We start from the raw sequence: 9,399 nt of genomic DNA on the forward strand, positions 1-9,399 counted from the left end.
TCTTAGCCTTTCCTTAATTTTCATGCTCTTGACATATTTGAAGGTAATGGTCAGGAACTTTGTAAAATATGCCACAATTTGTGTTCATCTGATGTTTGCTAATGAACAAGGTTTGGGTATAAAATTTAAAAAAGAGGGGATGTGGAGGGGGAGAAGTGGGGCAAGAAGGGGAAGGGTCTAGTTAAGGAACTAGTATAAATGACCCATGAACATGGACAACAGGGTGGGGACTGACTGACTGCCTGTGAGGGGTGGAGTGGGTGAGGCAGGGGAGAGCAATGGCAGATAAATGGGACAACTGTAATAGAACAGTATAAAGAAAAAAAAGAAAGAAAGAGAAGAGAATATCACAGAGGTTAAATGCCCTTCTTATTGCATCACATCAGGAGACATGTGATATCAACATATTTTATTACTGCCTTCTGTTAACTTGATCACTGGGTAAAGATGGTGTTTGGTAATTTACTTCTTAATAATTATTTTCCCTTTCCATGTTCTTTTTATAGAAATGAGTCACTAAGTTCAGCCTATATTGAAGGAAAAGGGAGTTGAGTTCCACATCTTGGTGAAAGAAATATCAAAAAACTTGTGAACATATGTTAAATGCACTACAATAATTAAACCTTTTGAGGAACAATAGTTGAGGGTATGGAAATATATTTATTCTTAAAGTTTTGTCTAATAACTTAGCTATCAGTGAATTCTATCTACTGAAATTATTACTCTCATGCTCAAATGGTGATTATTTTTCTCATTACTTTTATTATTAATTGGAATTTTTTGGTAAAGTACTTTTTTCTTTCTCTTGTTCATTCTATCATTTTAATATCAGGATGGATTCACTGTTTTTTTTTTTTAAATAATTCTTTTGGTTATAATACAATTGTAATTTATTTTGTTGCTCAAATTTTTCTAACTTTAGTTATTGGAAGACCTATGAGTTGTAGCCCTTTTATTTTTTAGTATTTCCTTATTTCCTCAACTATAAGATGTTCCAGTTCTACCTTGTATTTTTGCTCCCCCAAGCCAAGAATCAACCATTTCTTCAAAGAGTCATGGTTCCTTTCATTGAAGAATGGTATTTAAAAACCAAATCTGAGAGGTATATATGCTCATTGAACCCGGGGTGTACTATTCTCAGAATATTCCAAACACTGTAGATATTTATACTAACCCACATAGGCATCTATCTATATTTCTGTTGAAAAATAAACAGGAGTTCATGCTGATATCTCTTCCTCATCCTCTCCTGCTTACTTGTAGCTTCTTTCACTGGCAGTGAGAAAACTGGCTCCCACTAATGGTAATTTATTTACTTCAACCCTAGTATGTGTTTAAAGTATTTTCAGAATTGGTTAACATGCTCTCATATGAAGCACATTTACCAACTAGATTACAATCTTCATACAATTGTTCCTTTGCTTTGAACTTTACAATAGCTAATCAAAACACTGTTTTCCAGTTACTTAGTCTTGTTCTTTTTCCTTTCATGCCTTTAAGTATACCGGGTGAGCAAAAGGAGGTTTATAGTTGGGAGTATGTGAAAGTTTATTCTTGTATTATTATTTATTAGTTATTGTATTATTTTCCATATGAACAACTATAAACCTATGTTTGCCCATTCCTGTATAATAGTAGTGGTAACATAGTTAAGTTAGCTTGTCAGGAACTGAATTTCATCCTGGATTTTCATAATATCCTGGTTGATAGTTTTATTATTGTTGCTTTTTTAATTTTAAAGTTCACTCTTTGAGGCATAGAATTCTATGAGTTTTGGCAAATACACATGCCACTTGTACCTCCTCTATACTTAAAAGAACAGTTCCATTGCCCTGAATATTCTTTGGGAAACTCTTTTTCACTCACACACTTTTCATTCAGCTAAACCCTGGCGACCAATAGATTTTGTGGTTTCCATAATCACTTGTAAATGAAATCATACAATATGCAACCTTTTGGATCTGAAGAAATGCTTTTAAAATTCAATCATATTGATGTATGAAACAAAAGTTTGCTTCTTTCTGTTTCTGTGCAATATTATGTTGTATGAATAGACATTGAATGACAGTTTCTGGACATTTTGGATAAATCTATAAACTACAATATACAGGTTTTTGATTGAACATAATCATTCAGTTTGCTTGGGTAAATATCCAGAAGTGATATAACTGGCTCAAATGGTAGATGACTTTCTGACTTTGCATGGGACTGCTAAACTGTTCTTCAACATGACCATAGCATTTTGCATTCTAACCACCAGTGAATAAGATTTCCTGTTGCCCTGCATCCTCTGTGATAGTTCAAATTCTCAGATTTTTTTTGCCCTCTGTTTGAATTTCTTAAATTTTAGCCATTCAAATAGATGTGTTTTAGTTATCTTTTGTTTTCAATTTTCAGTTCCCTAATGATTAGTGATGTTGGATATCTTTTCATATGTTTTTTTTTCCTACCTTATAACTTAAAAAAAAATTCTGTTCAGCTCTTTGACCAATTTTTGGAGTTTTGTTTTTGAAAAAATTGAATCCTTTAAGTGTGATTTCTTTATCATTCCCTCTACCTGAAGAAATTTCTTTAATCTTTATTTTAGAGCCAGAGTGCTGACAGTTAATTCCTGGTTTTTTGTTTTTTTGTTTTTGTTTTTTCCTCCCTTCATTTTGAAGGTATTTTTGATGAATATACAACTCTGGGGTGAATAGATTTTTTTCTGGTAATATAAATATGTCACTCTTTTATAGTTTCTGATGAGATGTTTACTATAATTATCTTTGAACTTCTGTATTTAATGCATCTTTCTTGTCTACCTTTAATATATTTTTTTGTCTTCAATTTCAGCAGTTTGAATATTACGCCTTGTTTTTTTTTTTTTTTTTTTTTTTGTGTGTGTGTGTGTGTGTGTGTGTGTTTAATCTTCTTGGCTTAGTATTTGTGGTCCTAATTTTGGAAAAAATTAACCATTTCTTCAAATATATCTTCTCCATCTTTTTGTAATTCTCTTATTTTTCTTGGCATTTCAGTTTGGATAATTTCCTATAGTGTATCTTCAATTGTACTGATTCTCTCCTCACCATGTCAAGTCTTCTGATGAGCCCATACTAATCCTCTCTATATTACGATTTTTATTTCTAGCATTTCTATATGCTTTTTTCATATGGTTTCTTTCTATGTGATGTTATTAACTGTCTTGTTTTTTGTGCCTCCCTTTAAAATTGGACCCTTTAACATACAAATAATCATTTAAAATTCTACAAGTTTAAACATCTGTAATCATAAGAGAGACTTCTTTATATTTTGATTTTTTTTTTTTTTTGCCTTCTGTATGCCTTGCAATATTGTTGTTGAAATTCAATGTTTTATAAAGCGGTAGATAGTAAGGTAAGTACTTTTCTACTTAGAGATGAGCTCACCTTCCCTTCAGCTATGTCCTTAATCTGAGGGGTGTTTGTTACTCTGTCCAAGAATTAGGCTGTTTTAAATATTTGCTACTGTGGTTACCTTCAGTGTCCCACAGTGGTATATTGCATTTTTCTCGTGACATCTTGTGTTTCTGTTGTGGGGTAATATTCCAGAGGATTTAGCTTGTGAATGCTCTATGTATTACTTTGGGTCTTGACTTTCTTTGCAGAATGATCTACCTCTAACAGCAATTCCAGCTGTTTTAACTGTTTACTTGATTTTTATCAGTGTAGAAATGAGGGCACATGTGTTTTCTAAAAACTCACCCAGGTACTCCTGCCCCTCCTCCAGACTATTGCTAGACTGGGCCCAATATCCCTGTACTTCCTCAGGGTAGAAATCTTTTCCCTGTTTGTGTCTCCTCACTGTAATGGGTTTCCACCAGTATTCTATGTCTACAGTTTTCGTGTGTGTTTTATTTACCTCACTCCTTGCAGATTAAGGTTTGAGTTCCATAAAGGATTACGGGAAGGTGTTCTGTGTGGAGTTTTTGTCCTCCTCTCCCAGCCAGCACCATGTTTTTTTGTTTGTTGGTTTTTTGTTTTTTTTTTTTTTTTCAGGATTCTCTCCATCTTCCCTGTGAATAGTTAGTGGGATTTCGGGAGAAAAGGCATGAGGTTGACAACTCCCCTGTATCTGGATGCCCCTAGAGACTTTATACCCCCAGGCTACTTCACATTTTCCTTAGAAATGTGTTAAAGACTTTCTATCTGAAACTTCTTATGAATGAATGTGGTATCTGGTGATTTATGACCCAGGTAAACAAATGCTCAGGTCCTGTTTCTTTATGCAGATTCCTTACTTAAAGGCACATCTTGCAGTCACTTATATCTTCTGCCTGATCATCGCAATACTTAAATGGTCGGGGAAGAACTTCCACCAGATAAGCATTTCTTTCACACATGACATAGTGTCTTTGAACTAGAAGTTCCAAATACGAAAACTTGTTCTGGATTGAAACTACCATGTTTAAAAAAAACTTTTTTTTTCTATTTGTGGATTTAATGGTGGGGACTTTCGGTGGGATATCCCAGTTGTGGTTTTTGCTTTTCTAGAGGCGAGGGGGCCACCTGCCTATCAAGTGGGATGCGGTGGCCACGGAGCACAAAGTTGGAGTGGTGGGAGGGAGCTGGTGGGGTAGAGGGATATTCAGGGAAGGTGAGGCATAAAAATCTGCTGGACAGCCAAGAGGTCCCTTCCAGCTGGTGACCAGGAAAGCGGAGTGGTTTTAACACACGTGGAATGGTTAGAGTGCCTGTGGGTGTCCTCGCCCAGCCCTCGGCAGGAAGCATCCATGTGGAAGCACTTGCCGCCTCCCCTGACTTCTGAGGAGCTTGCTGATAGCCAGCAGGGCTGTGGGTTGGCCACTGTCTCCTGAGGCCCACCCACTGCTCTTCCTGTAGTCACTAACTCCTGTCCTAGGTCCAGGTGCCTGGGACGGATGCAAGGGCCTCGCCTTTCTTTCCTTCCTTGGGTGCTCAGGCCCAGGGACAGAAGCAGGCTCAGTCAGGGGCCACGGAAGCCGGGGACAGGCCCAATGCAAGGGCTCTGCGGTCCAGGAGTACCTGGACTGGGGCAGCTGCTGCAAGGAGCAGGTGAGGCTGAGTGGCGCCTGCGGCCGGCTGGGAATGGCTCTGCAGTCCTCCCGGAAGTGGAGCAAAGAGGCGGGTTGGGGGTCCTAGCATTCAAAGCTTTTAGAGGTTCACCTACTTGCAGTTGTCTCAGTACAGGAAGCACACTCGCATCCCCCGTGCGTCTGCCTCCGCAGGGCCTCGGCTGCCGTGAAGTGTAAAGTCGACAATGAGCGAGGGCTCCTTCTCCTGCAGCAGCGGCGTAAAGACCTGCCAGGCCTCTGGGGCGCGTCACTGTGCACACTGTGACTCTTCTGGCAGAGAAGTCCAGGATGAGCTGCTCAGAGGCATCAGGGAGGTTCATGTTCTTGCTACAGTTGCCGAAAGTCTGGTCCAGCTCTGACTCCTCGGTTGGAGGAAACTGCCAGGCTTTTTGGTCCCACGTCTTGGTTTGCAGGTCAGCACTTGATCCACTGAGCCACACCAGCCAGGGTCTTGGTCCCACGTCCTGGTGGACACACTCTCCTGCTGCACGTGGATCCCCAGCTCATTGCGCTTGCGCCAGCTATGTCCTGGAGCTGCAGCTGGTTCTCAGGCTTGTGCTCATTCAGGGTTTTGCTGCAGTGTGGATGAAAGGCAGCCCGTTATGAAGGGAGGATGGCGGCAGTGGTGGACCCCCAAGGCCTAGTGGAGTTGTCCAGGTACCACTCGTAGGCGGCCTCATCCTCTCTGTTGGGATTTCCCAAACACAGGACCAGGACCACGTTGTTTTCTGGCCCCTCTGAGATGCATTTTGACACTTTGACCTTATTGTGAATGTCATTTGAGTCTGTGGAGGCAGGCTTCTCCATGGCTACCAGACACAGCTCTGCAGGAGGTGGTTCTGCATCACATGTAGGATGATCCCAAATTCATTGAAGTAGCCTACGCAGCTCTCAGGACCAAAGGGCTTCTTGAAGGTGAGGATGAAGTTGATTATATTGTGCTGACTCCAGGTAGGGCCAAAGATCCTGTTGACAGACCTCGGCACCATGAGGTTCTGGACCATCTCCTTGCACAGGTCGTGGCAGATACGGTAGATCTGATCCTGGCAGAATAGGGGGGAGATGCGGGTGGACAGCTGGTTGGAGCCTCAGGTTCCTCCTGAAGGGCTACTCCACGATGACGCCACTCCAGCCTGTCTGACTCATGAAGGTCTCATAGATGTTCTTGGTGACAGCCTCATAAATGGTGCAGGGCACAACTAGGTAGAAGGTTGGCCTGTGGTTCTTGGTGGAAGGTGTCTATGGTGCTCTTAGTGGGGCGCAGTCATACTGGCCAGCCATGGAGGAGTTTAGGGCAAGGAACTCCTCCTACTTGGACTTCCTCTTTTGGGAATTCGTGTATCTCTAGGTTTTTCCTTCTTTTAAAGCTGGAAGCTTCATTCATTTCCTCTTTGTAACAATGAGTTGAAACCAAAAGTCTTATGTTTTTATCTTTCATAAGTTTGAAAAGATTTTTAGGTATAAATGTAGTATAATCAAATTATTAGTGAAATTCTCAAATATTTATGCAAATACTTATAATTATGGAAGTTGGCATTGTAATAGGTTTTTTAATAGCTTTCAGTTAATATTTGTATTAACTTATGCCATTTTTATTCTCTTAATGCCATGAATGTTTTGAACTCGAAATTATTTCTGATATTACTAGTATATCAAATTTAGTGTTAGATCGTATTTGACATATGAGAAAAAATTTGCCCTTAAAAGTCTTGTGGCAATCATTTGAAAAAATAAATGAGAAGAAATATGAGAGGTAATAAAGAGAGAAGTTATGGAAGTGGAAAATAAAACAGGCAACAGTTACTGACATTGTAAAGATGGAGGTGGATACAGTTGTAGAAAGGATAGGTTTCAAATCTATCGATAGCTTGGACAGGCTAAAGTATTTGCATTAGGGAGGCCTGAGCATTATATCTCAAAGAAAGGAAAAAAATAATTAAAAAGAAAGCAGGAGAGTGTTGATTGTTATATATCATTTAAATCACATGGAATTACTGTTTTACAGGAATGAGAAATTATTGTTAGATGCTGAATATATATTAAATGAGTTCATTTTAACAAGAACTTGTAGAAAACTTAGACAATTTGGGGAGAGGTAGGAGAAGGACTGTTTTGGACAGAAATAATCTTCTGAATAAAATTAAACACTTTTTAGGTATACTATGAACTTTGTCTAGTATTAATTTCTTTTTATTCCAAGTTTTAAAGTGTCCTAGATTAACTGATGAGTTGGCCTATTATTCTAAAATACATTTGATAGCTTTCTTATTTTGGTTTAGCAAGTTTGCCTCATTTTACAGTCATGAGCTGGTATATTACTCAATGTCAGGAAGCTGTTTTATTTGCTTTTATTTAAAAGCTCATAATCTATAACCTAAAATATATCAGAAAGTAAATGTCACCAATATTTAATAGTCATTCTATAATTGTAAGTTGCCATACTCAGAGTTAAGATGTTAAACACTTGATATGACTAAAAGTTACTTTGTATCATCTCCCTCCCTTTTAATTTGTTTATTTTGAAAAATACTAGATATGATAAATATATTAGGAACAAAATATCTTACAAATTTAAATTTCAGAAAATACTCTTTCAAACACTTCTGTAAACCAAGAAGATACCCCTTTTCTCTATTACTCCAGAAGATACCTTTTATCTGTAATAGACAAAAGCCCATCCTACTTGTTCATTGTAATAAGTCTGAAAAGTCAAAGATATTGATAAAAAGGGATATTTTTGGTAAGACAATATATGTCAGCAATCGTCTTCCCCTAGAGGGTGGAATATTAATTTGAAAGCATATTCTGAGTTATACAGTCAGTTTTCTTTGATTTTTCATACTGTTTACTGCTAGTTTTTAGGAAAAAAAATATTCTCTTCACCTGCACTTAAATATCTCTCTTTAACCTCAGAATTAACTACCACAGAAACATGTCTGAAAATCTACATCAAGTCAAATAATAATTAATGACTTTGCCCTTTTCTACTCACTTCTTACAGATATTTGATGACAAGAGACCACACACTGGGGCTTTACGAAAGGGAGGCAATGGTTATATGACAGTAAATGTAAGGAAAATAATGTAGGGTTATTTGGACATATGCTAGTAGTCATGTACTGCATTTCAAGTATACGTGGGTCTGTAATATGTTGCTGGGAATGAATTGGTTTGCTAAGGTTGCCATAAGAAACATCACAGGTTGGGTGGCTTAAGCACCAACAATTTATTTCTCACGGTTCTGGAAGCTGGGTGTCCTAGATCAGGTGTTAGGCAGGGTAGCTTCTTCTGAGATCACTCCACTTTTGTAGACGGCCCTCTTCTCCTTGTCTTCATATGTGCCCTCCCTGTCTTTGTGTCCTAATATCTTATAATACCACTAGTCATAATGGATTAATGACCACCATAATGAGCTCATTATAACTTACTTACCTCTTTAGGGGCCCTATCTTCAAATACAGTCATGTTCCGAGGCACCAGGGTTTTATGACTCCAACACAGAGAACGAGGGGGATACATAATTCATCCCATAACAGGGAGATACAGGTAGTATCTAGAAAATATGTATAGATCTGTTACTATTGTAGAATGATTATTACAAAGTAAATAACATTTATTTGTAGGACACATGAGTATGGTATAAAGTTTAGTTTCCAAACATGAAGTTGTGCTAAAAAATACATTATTTACTTATACAGACATGTCTACACTGAATACCAGAGAATTTTGTTAGGAAAAAAGAGGTCTGAGAATGAAAATTAATCTATATCACTTGCAAGAAAGCATTTTTATTATTTTATTTTTTAATGTAATCTTTATTGTATTTTTTCCATTACCATTTAGTCGCCTTAGTCTCCCTCTCGGTGTTTTTAAAGGCGAGACTATGTGCGCTTTTCAAATGTTGCAGCACAAGTTGCCTCATATCCTGTGTACTTTATGTGTAATGTGAAGTCTGGCATGTCAAAAATTTTCTCACTTAGCATCTGGTATAAACAAACTGACTTAATAGGAGGTTCAGAAGTAATTCATGTAGTGAAAAGAATGTGAGTCTGATGATTTTACTTAGTAGTTGTGGAACTGTAGATCATAAATTAACTTTTCAAAGCCTTAGTTTATCTCTAAATTAGGAATAATTTCATCACCCTTGTAAGAATCTAGTTATGATCTCTCAACCCTGGCATTATGGTGTTCCCCCTTACTCACCGGGGATATATTCCAAGATCCCCAGTGGATGCCTGCAACTCTGGATAGTACTAAGCCCTAAATTTTTGTTTTCTGATATACTGTATTTTTTGCTCCATAAGATGCATTTTTTTTTTCCTCCAAAAGTG

At 37.9% G+C, this 9,399-nt stretch overlaps 1 pseudogene; it reads right to left on the reverse strand.

Moving 5' to 3' along the window:
* Positions 1–5,668: 5,668 nt before the first annotated feature.
* Positions 5,669–8,533, reverse strand: LOC149999425 (glucose-6-phosphate 1-dehydrogenase-like; annotated as a pseudogene).
* Positions 8,534–9,399: the final 866 nt, after the last annotated feature.

This window comes from Furipterus horrens, unplaced genomic scaffold, assembly GCF_987537825.1.
Source record: "Furipterus horrens unplaced genomic scaffold, mFurHor1.1.pri manual_scaffold_10, whole genome shotgun sequence".
NCBI lineage: Eukaryota > Metazoa > Chordata > Mammalia > Chiroptera > Furipteridae > Furipterus > Furipterus horrens.